The sequence below is a fragment of the Uloborus diversus genome, chromosome 6 (assembly GCF_026930045.1).
Source record: "Uloborus diversus isolate 005 chromosome 6, Udiv.v.3.1, whole genome shotgun sequence".
Taxonomy (NCBI): domain Eukaryota; kingdom Metazoa; phylum Arthropoda; class Arachnida; order Araneae; family Uloboridae; genus Uloborus; species Uloborus diversus.
The window spans coordinates 129,527,641-129,540,249 of record NC_072736.1 but is presented as its reverse complement, the minus strand read 5'-3'; the positions used below and the strand labels follow the sequence as shown (position 1 = coordinate 129,540,249).

General features: G+C 33.5%; 1 protein-coding gene across 1 annotated transcript in view; it reads right to left on the bottom strand.

Moving 5' to 3' along the window:
* Positions 1-12,609, bottom strand: part of LOC129224978 (probable chitinase 10) — a 60,096-nt gene that overhangs the window by 25,795 nt on the left and 21,692 nt on the right. The window lies entirely within an intron of this gene.

The window sequence follows — 12,609 nt, the reverse complement described above, 5'->3', positions numbered from 1 at the left end:
TCCATATCAAATCGGAAATTTATGGTTTGCCAACGAGCTCAGTTTAAATTCACGTGAATAAAATCATTTTTGATCTGATGGCATTATTTTTCTCGGCTGTGAGCAAATAAAATTCTTGCTTTTGCTTTGAGGTGAAATTTTACCCCCTTTTTTTTTGTACTGCCAGCAGACGATAATCAGGGATTTTAGTTGAATGAATGGAGGGGCCTTTAGCGAAAATTAAGAATCATTATTTTGACGGGAAATTTTACAGTACTTTTTTTTTCTATTATTTAAGCGTAATTTTTGAACACTCGTCACTTGACATAACTTCTATTTTCCAGGTAGACCGTGCAAAGCCGGGCAACGCAGCTAGTGTGTAAATAATACTACTAACTTCATACCTTCACTGCATGGATCTCATTTGTTCACAGCGCGTGTTTATCGCTTGCCCCCGTCGTACCACGAGCTTTCATTTTCTTTTTTATCTTCAAGATTCTAAAATTGGGTGCAGAAATTACGCGTCTGCTACGAGTTTCGTTCATTGCTCAAGTTTTATATTTAACGGCTGGTCACGAAAAATCAGCTGATATTCCAGAATCAGATACAAAAATGTCTACATTTTTTTATTGCATTTTGTGTCAATGTTACCCCCAAAAATCAAAACAAGTGTTCAGCAAACCAAATTGATCCTCGATTATCCGACACTCTTTTAACCGGAACATCTTTAAACCGAACAACTGAACACGGACTGAAGTTTACTAAGTTATTAAAAACGCAGCAAAAATTAAAGTTTACATTCCAATGGTCCCTAAGTTTAGCATTATCCGATTTGTGTGACATTTCTTGAATCAAATTTATTTTTTATAATTATTATCATTTAAAAACAATTTTTGTTTATAATTTGCATTAAAAAATGAAATCAACATAATATTCACATGAAATGAATACATATAATTTAGAGAAATTATAAATAAACAATTTACGGGAAATAAATCAATCTAATAATTGGACTTTTTTTTTTTCTCTCCCCCATTTTTCAAAAACTTTTTTTCTGAATGAGCATAGTCGAAAACATGGGGAATGTTACTTTTTTTCTTAGTTTTGACTTATTTTCTCTCTTAAAAAATAATCTTAAAAGACATTCAGACGTTGTTTTCAATTTCGCTGCTGACGTCACAAGTGAGCAAGTCGCTAGGGTTACCAGAATGAAGTTTCAGGACATTTCCAAACTTCGCCAAATGAATACATCATTTGACTAATTGCTCGCAGTGAAAAGTCACTAAAATGCGATATCTTACCAGAAAAGACAACCACGTGCTCCGATTCAAGATGGCTTTCCTCACTTGTGACGTCAGACGATGAAACATTTCGTTTTAAGAATCTTGACATTTAAAAAAAAATAATTAAAAATTTTTACGTTGGGAAAATAAAAGTATTTTCTGCTCCCAGTTTTTATTTTATTTATTTATTTAATTTATTTCATTTATTTATTTTATTTTATTTATTTATTTTGCTTATTCTATCAATTTCAGTGACTAAAAGTAGTACTATTGGCTGAAGGAAACAACCGCATTCATTATGCAATGTTAAATGACGACATCTTTTAAAAAAATGAAAAGTGTCCGGAATTAAGTCCACTAGAGTATAGATTTATACGAACGATATGAGAACATCAAAATAGTTAATAATTTCACGTTTTTAAAAAATGAGAGACACCTTGAAACTTTATACTTCATCCATGTCGTAACACCGCTGAATTCTGCGCCATGTTTTCGCAGATGTTTTGTGGCAAAGCACCTCCAAATCCTCGAAACTCAACAAAACATCTGCGAAAACATGACTCAGAATTCAGCTGTGTTACGACATGGATGAAGTATAAAATTTTAAGGCAGCTCTGAGTTTTTAAAAAACTTGAAAGTCTAACTAACAATGCCCGATAAATCACCAAAAGACAATATATTGCCAGAGAAGACAACCACGTGCTGCCATTCAAGGTGGCTTTCTTTACTTGCGATGTCACACAATGAAACATTTTGTCTTAGAAATCTGAAATTTTAAAAAATTAATTAAAAGTTAAAGAAACACCATCTATGTCGTAACACAGCTGAATTCTGCGCCATGTTCTTGCAGATGTTTTGCGGCAAAGCATCTCCAAATCTTCGAAACTTAGCAAAATATGTGCGAGAACGTTACATGGCGTTTCTTTAATTAATTCTTAAAAATTTCAGATTTCTAAAACAAAATGTTTCATCGTGTGTCACAAGTAAAGAAAGCAACCTTGAATGGGAGTGTGTAGTTGTCTTTTTTGGCAAGATATCGACTTTTGGTGATTTTTTTGGTGATTGATCAGGCATTGTCAGTTAAACTTAATATTTATTTGGCCAAGTTTGGCATTGTGTTGAAACTTAATTCTGATAACTCTAGCGACTTCCTCACTCGTGATGTCAGCAACAAAAATGAAATCAACGACTGAACGTCTTTTAAAATTATTTTTTAAGAAAAAAAATAAGTCCGAAAAAAATGGGAAAAAAAACTCATCCCATTTTGTGGACCATGCTCTTTCAGAAAAAAATATTTTTGAAAAATGGGAAACAACCCAATTCCTGAAATGTTCTGTCAGTTATTTCAATAACTGACATTAAAAATCACCCTGCAATGCTCCTCTCCAATAAAAGCTGCACTTACTACATAGTTATATAATCAGACAAAACTAATTGTTTTTCCCTATTTCCGAACTTAATTATAGGTGACCTCTTAACGCTGTTGGGCAATAATACATGCTTTAATATACCATCTAAGCATAATAGTTAATCCCATATTTAATTAATTACTTGAATAAAATAAAAAACAACGTTGCGCACGGGACATTTTTTTGAGAATCGCTCCAAAAATAACAGAAAAAAAAGATAGAAAACAAGCAAAGGAAATGTACTATTCACTGTCGTTGCAAAATAAATGTATTGCGCAAAAAGTGAGAACAGCTTTATTTACCCCTAATCTGATCTAAATATTGCAAGCTTGTATCGTATGCTAGAATTTCAAAACAATTTTAAAGAAATATAAGTGAAAAGAAAAGAGCTTTTGAAAATGCTTTTAAACTGATCACTTGACTTGAGTCAAAGCAAACTACAAAAACCTGAATAACTTGAAAAGTTCAACTGCCCAAATCCAGTTCTATATTTAAATTCAGCTTTGAAATTAACTTGTCAACTTCATCAACAAACACTGTCAAAAATGAAACGCTCAATTTTAACGATTTGGCAATCCTCGAGCACCATTTCGTTATTTTCGACGATCCTTTTGTCACCGAATCACGTGATATTTGACAAAACCAGAAATCTCAAAATTTTCACGAAATTATTTCGTCCCGATTTCGTCACATTGCAGTGCATTCTGGGAGTTTTCGTTTCAATCTTGTACTTGCTCGTTAAATTATCTTACCTCAATTATTCTAAAGGATTCATAAAAAAGGTTAGTATTTATTGAAATTTTTATGTGCAATGTACCTTCTTTTATGTATTGTTACATTTTTGTTTAGTGTTGTGTTTATAGTTGTATTTAAAACACATTAAAATTGAAAACGAACGGTTCGATTAGGTTTAGAATTCTGTGTGTGTTAACTTTGAGTCACCTCCACGTTAGGCTTAGCTAGCGTTGTTTTTTTATTTGTAAAAGAAAATGTTGGTTCGTTGACATTTGTTTTTAAAAGCGTACTTCCTTTATTTCGTTAAAAAAAATTACAAACATGACTAAAGAGTTTGTACGAATTTAAACTTACAAAAAAAAAAAAAAAAAAAGAAGAAAACCCCACCGTAGCTTAACTAACACAGATGATAAATACAGCGCTTTTATAAAAGGCATAGAACTTTGAAGCTTTTAATTTCAACATGGAATATATTACATGGTTATGTGTTTTCATTCTTCTCCATGAATTTTACAAAAATAATTCTGTTAAACGAAGTGTATTTTTTAGTTAAATAGTTCAAATTTGTTTCATTCTGCATTTTTATTTTCTTAAACAAATACTATATACTAGGACTCGACCGATGCATCGGCGCCGATGGTTCAACAATCTAGCCATCGGCATCGGCATCGGCGGCCGATGCTAACTTGCAAGAAACATCGGCCCATCGGCCTTAAAAACATCGAAAAGCCGATGGAATTGGCCGATGTTTTTGAAAAAAAAGGACCTTTGTTGTTTTACTTTTTAATACAAAGTAAAAGGAGTTATTGTTTTCATACAAAATTGTTTACTTAAATTTCAGTATGAATTTCTATTTTAGTCACCCCTGAAAGAGATTTTAATACTGCATTCAGGTACCAAACAAGTTAATTATTGCGTTGTTTCTTGCGGCTGGATGTACGTATGTATCTCTCATAAGTCATAACTGAAAAATAGTAAGCTGTAGAATTTTCGCATGTTGGATGTGCGCACGCTCCAGTTGTGCACTTCACTTTTTGTTTTTGATCGGGTGTTCTAAAAAGCCTATTAACTGATTTTTTGTGGCTATTAATTACTTATTTCAATGCAAAACTAACATAGCGTCTCAGACTGACGATCATTTGGTGATGTATTGCAGAAATGGAGACCAAGGAAACAAATATAAGATGGCGAAACCGGTTTTGTTTCAATTTGTTAGATTCCCGTTGAACAGACGATAATTTTTCATATTTCGACATTTGTAATATGAATCACAGTAATGCAGTCTTTTCTGTATCGCTTCGGCGGAGCTACAAGTTTGGGGCCCATCGAAATACATTTTGGGGCCCTATATCTCTATCACAGAAGTTGTAAACATTTACCATAAGCATTTATTTACCTCCTGCGGTGTCCCTATGGTGATGGGGCCTCTCGCGCAATTGAAACTTATGCTATATTTTAAATCCGGCACTGCACGTAAAAACAAAATCGGGTGCAAGTTTTAAAAGGGTTTTTCTGCTGAATGTTTATGATTATTTTGAACTCTATTTTTTACGACTATTTTTTGTATTTCCGAGAACACTTGCGTGCCCCTCCTCCCACTCCCTCAATTTCTGAAATTAAACTCTAGTTGTACTTCTGAGTTGTTTAAAACTAACACCATTCATAAAATTAGAGATTTTTTTTTCAAGCTTTGTCTATTGTTTAGGAAGAATTTAGAGCATTAATGTAAGAAATTGATAAAGACGTTTTGATTGGTGACATAATTCGGAAAACAAAGGGAGTTTTGAATTTTTTTCTTCGGAAATGCTGAAGTAGATTCAGAAACTCTTCCCAGGCGTTGGTGGTAGCGGTTCTGTACTAAAAAAATTAAGCCGAAGTTGGGGCCGAAGTTTAACGTTGTGAGTTACTCCAAAATCAGAGGGTGACCCCCCTAACCCACCCTCGTCGTTTCAAGCATTTCTTAAATATTTAGCGATTCTTTAGTTTGGTCAAGAAATGTCATTTTGCGTATTTCTTATACTTGTTTCACCTATATTTTGTAATGCGTCAGCTTTTTTGCATCATTAATAGCGATTGATTTTTTTTCTGTTGTAAGTAACTATTTTTATGTATTTATTTAAAATCAATGAATAACTTATTTTCGTTTTCATCATATGTTTAATAATATGTTATAGAAAAGTTTCAAGGATTTTCTATTATGCAATTTTTTAAATTTCAGAAAATTATTGTTAAATTGAAAAACTTAATTTGAACTTGTTTGTAATGCTTCATAAAAGATGAAACAATCAAATTGTTCAATATTACGTGTGCAAACATCAGATCAAGTAGTATATGTATTCAGTTATTAACTTGGTGGTGTAAATATTGAGTTTGTTTATTGTAGCTGCGTTTTAAGAATCTCGCTGTTTTCATGGCTATTTCTTTTTTCCGCAAAATTTATGTCACTGTTATACATTTTATGAAAAATGCAAACTTTTCTACTCATATATTTTAAATAAGTATAAAAATATTCCTATTATGATTTAATATTGTACTTTATCTGTTACATTTTTTGTTTAATTTAATGACTAAAAAATGTCTACGTGCAATCTTTCCACTTTAATTGCGTAATTTGTTGACGGTTTCATAGTTTTATTCTTTTTTTTTTTTTTTTTTTGAATGATTAAACAACATAATTTAATATTTTTTAACTATGTTTAGTTTACCTAAATCCATACATTATTACAATATTACTGAAATCTTAGTTATATGTTCAATTTAAAAAAAAATCAATTGTTTATTAAACAGTCTCTTTGTTTTTCTTCCTTTTTTTTGACTGTTGTTCTTTGTCTTCCATCATACAGCAGTCAAAAAAGAAGAAGGATAACTACACCCTATACATATTGTACGTAGTGCGATCCAAAAGTTCTTGGGACAAGCTGTATAAAACCTCACCCAGAATAGTTCACATTACCGAAGCACATCCACCTTCAAAAGGTCATCTTGAGGGATTATGTACTTCTGCCAGTGTTCGTATAACTTTTGGAAACACTCCTTGGAAGCCATTTTTCCCTAACTTCTGTGATGCAGCTTTATCTTCTCCTAACGGAAGAAAGCGGCGTCCATGCAAATGTTTTTTTTCCTGGGAACAGGTAAAAGTCACTCGGAGCTAAGTCCGACGAAACGTTGTGTTATTTGTTTGTCTTATCAGAGTATTGACCAATCGAACCGTGCATCCTCAACATGAAAGTCGCCTTCTTCCCCACGATGAAGTTAAAGCAGCAGCGCAAGAGGCCTTACAGGAGGTTGCGATAAATGTCTTCCAGGAGTCCTTCTAAAAGCTATACGAATGTTGGCAGAAGTGCATAGTCGTTCAAGGTGACTATTTTGTATATAGATGTACTTCGGTAATGTGAACTATTCATGGTAAATTTTTATACAACTTGTCCTCAAATTTTTAGATCATACTACGTACGTATGAGTTTTCAACTTACTATTTCATAACGTTTTTGAGTGACGTAAGTTGACGCGCATGAAGACATCACAAGAGAATTTGCGATAATTTACTAAGGAGACGTTCAAAATGGATATTTCGGTCATCTATGTGTTCTTAGGTACATATGCAATGTACATGTGCGCCGAAAAAACTTGTGAACTTTAAATTGGATGATCGTAAAATAAAAATTTAGGTCGAAATCTGATTTGGGGGGGGGGATTACAATTCCTTATTTATTGAAAGGAAGTAAAGTGAAATGAATCAATGATCCTTTAAATCCCTGACAATCTTATCAATTTTTTTTCTGTTAGATTTTTTTTGCCATCGGCCAACAGTATCGGCCATCGGCCATTTGGAGGAAAACAATCGGCCATCGGCCATCGGCCACCTTTGAACAATCGGCATCGGCCCATCGGCCAAAAAATGCCATCGGTCGAGCCCTACTATATACCAATCCCCCAATATGCTTACCAGCTTACCCCACGTTGTTTACATAATCTCTTTCCCTGCGGCAGATGTTTCTAGCAATAAGTGCTTATGTTCATTATTTGTGCAGCCTTTTTTTTTTTTTTTCGCTTTCATAAAACATGAAGTAAAGTAAATATCAATTTGATAAAATCATTTTAAGTTAGAGAAGATATTAATTTCCATAAAGAACTCTTATCTTTGTGCTTGATATTTCAGCAGAATATTTTCAATAATTTTTCAATTTTTCCGCAAATTAAAATAAATTATTGAAGTGAAGTTTTAATGTTTAACCTCGATTTAAAAAGAAAAAGAGAGAAGATAGTATAGCATGTTTGAAATTTGTAATAACAATAATAAACATTTTTTTGTTGTTTATTTTCCCACTTCATGCACTAAATTTATAAGTTTTTCTATGTCAATTTGTGTTACATAATTTGTCATAATTATGAATTTTTATACATAGTTTCTACAGCTAAAATAAATGCAGCATTAATTTTATTGCCATATTTGCCGCCTCAAGATATTGTCAACAAAAAGTGAGGAATCCTGGTCTACATTAAATGAGACTAAGAAGCATTTTATAGATGAACTTCCAATAAATCCAAATCTTTTAGTTGCAATTGTGATTTTGCTGGATATAAAGTAAAATGTCTGAAAATTTAATCGAACTTCAATTGAAAAATTGAAAGGTTAATGAAAATATATGAAAAATTAAAATGATAATGAAAATACATGATAAGCTTTTTATATGTAACAAGGTGATACTCCCTTCGTCTCCGTCCCAAACTAGTAAGTAGAGCTACGTTTGAATATTTTTGTACTAGTGATTGATTCTGATGATTTTATGATTTTGTTCGAATATTTTTTAAAGATTTCAAGGTACTATACTATCAATTAACAACTTTACTTGGGAAGCATTCCCTCTTAAAATCATTACCAGCTGAGTTAAAAAAATCCGAAGTACACACGCCCTTAAGCTACGCCCCCATTTTGTAAGTACTCTACCCCCAGTATTGCAGAAAAATCAGTTTTTCTTTTCTACTAAATCCCTATCCATCAGCGCGAAGGTAGCTTTATGTAATTACTAGTTAATTTATGAAATGGAGCGTGGCTTCGAGTGTTGGAGCCCTGGGTTTTTTGACTCTAATTTCGTAGTGGTTTAAGGAAGTACAGCTCGGTAAGTAAATGTTGTTTATTGATAACATAGCACAATAAAATCTCTGAAAAAAAGTGCAAATAAAATCATAATCACCAGTTTCAGTACTATTTAATTCATAACTACTTTAATGGAACTAATTTGGGTAGGGGGGGGGGAGTACTTCAGAAAACATCCGTAAAGAAAGCGGAACACGAAAATTGGGAAAAAATGGTGTATTTTGGCTATCGGTAAAAAATAAAAATTAAATTTAAAAACAAAATCGCAGATCAACAATTTTCGCACTTTTGATTTTTTTATAGCTCAAAAAATGAAAATTTACGACTTGATGTGCAAAAGAATTAACTCGTTTAATGGTTAAATAATGCTGATTCTCGATAAATTGAAGAAACTCTAATTCTAGAATATTATTCAGAAATTAATTTCAGAAACTAGCTGAGAGTCTAGCTGCCTAAATAAAAATTTTGTTCATCCACTGTAAAAATAACTCATTCTTGCAATCTGCTTGAAAAAAAGCTGTCAGCATCGAAATAACCATATATTTTGAAAAATATGAAAATTAAATCAGATGCTTTTCAAAGTCACAAGCGAATCATAGCTTTTTAACTTAAGAAAAAAAAAACTCAGATTTTGAAAGAAATCGTGAAAACATGTTTTACTTCAGAAATAAACTGCTGAATTTAATCGTAAAACTTTCCTCGAAATAGAAAAAAGATCCATGTGCATGAGGGCATACACCCATGGACTTACCCTTTTTTAATATGTATATATTCTCTTTTTAAAACTTTTTTAGGATGGATCCAACATCACGGAGATATTCGGAACAAGGACAGACGAAGACTTTTTCATAATTATAACAATATTCTAAATGTTCGTATATTATACATTGATTTCATGTTACACATATTTGGAAATAAAAATAAAAACTGAGGGCTAAAAAGCAAAGGTATATTTTTATAATTATTTAACAATCATTACACTAAATTAATTTTACCAAAAGATTTATTTCACATCTGCATTTTTTTTAAGATTTATATTTTCAAATACCTTTTGCAATTTTGGCAGAGAATTGTTTTCAAAGTATGAAGTATGAAATGCATGCAATAATAAAGTTCCTGTATTAAACATAAATTTGGCCAAATAAACATTCTACATACAAGCAAAATTAATAAAACAAATAATTAATTGGAAAAAGAAAAAGGTAAGCTTTTTCTTAAGATTATCTAATTTTATTTTCTGTTTCTAATTTTAGAACAAATATGTACTAACTTAAAGTTGTCCATTTTATTGTACTTTTTCTTTGAAATTTGTGGTATAAGTTGGATAAAAATCTTTTTTTTTTTCTGGAATTTTTTCTTGCGATGCAATGAAGAAGAAACATCTCAGCAATTTTCTCCCAAGCATATATCGATCTAACTGTGCATAAAAGTGGCACATGATCTATTTTTCCAGAACCCAATGTCGGCTGAGGAAGTAGCACTTTTAGTAGGAATTTCTACATCGTGATGCATCGCCATCCTTACATCGCGATGTAGCGATGTAGTTCAAACAGTTTGAAATATTCTTTCCGCTTTAGGGGCACCCCCCCCCTCCCCAATTAGAAGAGTTTTCCTTACAAAAATCCAGGCTTTTGTCAGATCTTTTTCTAATTTGGCACATAGGTTCTTTAATCACATGGGGTAGTACCCCATATGAATACTACCCCATGGGTAACTATCCTATGTGGATTTCCAGCATCAAAGGATATCTGGGCCGAATCTGGAAAAGATCCGACGAAAACTGGATTTTTATAAGGAAAACTCCTATGGGGTTTGCCACACATAGCGGGACGAAAACTACACTATGAGAATTCCGAAACATCAAAAGACAAATGTACCAAATTTGGAACAGATCAGACAAAAACTGGGTTCTTATAAGATCCCCCCCCCCCACACACGTGGTTTCCCACTCCATAGCGGGACGAAAACGGGAATTTCCGAGCGTCAAAGGACATCTGTGACAATTTTTGAAAAGACATGATAAAACTGGTTTTTTGTAAGAAAACCCCTCATTTGGTGGTTGTCCCCCATAGCGGGGCGAAAACTATCCTATGAGAATTGCTGAGCATCAATGAACGAACCTCTATGCCAAATTTTGGAAAGATCCGACAAAAAATGAATTTTTTTCATGGAAAACCCCCATCGGGGTTGCCCCCCCCCCCCCCACCTCATAGAGTGACGAAAGTTAACCTCCGTGAATTCCTGAGCATCAAAGAACCTCTATGGCAAATTTAGAAAAAATCAGACAAAAACTTTTTTTTATATAAGGAGAACCCCCTATGCGGAGTTGCTCCCCCCCCCCCCATCATGGAGGGTTGAAAACTACCATGTGTGAATTCCCGAGCATCAGAGGACCTCTGTTCCAAATTTGGAAAAGAAATGATAAAAACTGTTTTTTTTATAAGAGCCCCTCCCGTTGCCCCTGGGTTGCCCCCATAGCGGTAAGAAAACCACCCTATGAGAATTCCTGAGCATCAAGTAACGAAACTCTGCCAAATTCGGAAAGATCCAAAAAAACTGGATTTCTTGTAGGAAAACTACCATAGGGGTTGCCCCCCCCCCCCATAGAAGGCCGAAAACTACCCTGCGTGAATCCCCGTGCATCAAAGAGCCTATGTGTCAAATTTTGGAAAGATCCGACAAAAATTGGATTTTTTTCAAGGAACGCCCTCCCTCCTCCCCTTATAAAGTGATGAAAACTACCTTGCGTGATTCTTGAGCATCTAAGAACCTCTGTGGCAAATTTAAAAAAGATCGTACAAAAACTTTTTTTTTAATACGGAGAACCCCCAATGCGGGGTTTTTGTCCCCCCCCCCCGCCCCCTCCCACATAGAGGGACATAAACGACCTTGTGTGAATTCCCGAGCCTCCAATAACGAACCTCTGTGCCAAATTTCGAAAATATCTGACAAAAATTAGATTTTTTGAAGGAAAACCCCCATTATAGGGGGTTTAATTAGATACCATGGGGAGTATAATCTGAAATGATTTGTTTTACCTTTTTTAAGAAGTTGTTTGTTTGCAATTTTACCATAAATAAAAATTTGCTTGACATATTTTATGTGCCTCTTTTTTTTTAACAATTACTTGTCTTTTTTTATGGGGGGGGGGGGGGGGGGGGGGCTGCAGGCCCGTTGTTTCAATTTTTTTCCAAATATGACAAAGAGTCTGTACTCAATAAAAATTTTACAGAAAACGAACTAAAACAACTGCCAGTCATGTGTAAAAACATGAATGTTCAAAAATCAAGTCGGGAGGGGGGGGGGGTCAATTGACCCCCTGACCCCGTAAATGACGGTCCTGTGAAAGTGACTATACGCAATAAAGTGAGAAACTACGGTGGTAAGATTCTGAAGTTAGGACTTGATCAAACGCACACAAATCTTATAAAATACAGTCGAACCTCGTTATAACGAACTTACCATTAAAATCGATCATAATAAAACGTGGTTCGCTTTATCCAAAAAACAGTAAACAATAACACAAGGATTGCAAAAAAGTTCGTTTCATCAGTTATTTGTTTTAAGCGTGTTTAACGAGGTTCGACTGTATTCCCCCCCCCCCCCAAAAAAAAAAAAGAAAAAGAAACTAATGTGCTCAAAGAAAAAAAAAGGAAATAAATTTTCCTAAAAATTTACGAAATTAACGTCCTCATATATGACGAAATTAATTTGACGAAACTAATGCTCTCAAAACTACGAAAATGATTGTTAATTTGACGAAACTAAAATGAAGAAATATTTCGTTACATTTGACGAAATTCGCACCCTCAAACCACTAACAAAAACAGTTTCTTCAATTTGACGAAATGTTCGCTCGGAGCATATCCCTGAAAGTGGTTTCGTCAAAAACGAAGAAAATTTCGTCAAATTTGAAAGTCCATTTCTGAGAGTGAAATTAACTTTATAATTACTATTATTTTTCATTATTTTTGCCATTAACTAAAAAGCAGAATCGGTAAGCATTATGACAGAGGAAGTAACTTTGGAAATAGTCTTTGAAAAAAGATATTCCAACTTTAAAGATAATTGGCTCAACTGTCGATGAAATTATTTACAAGAGGAG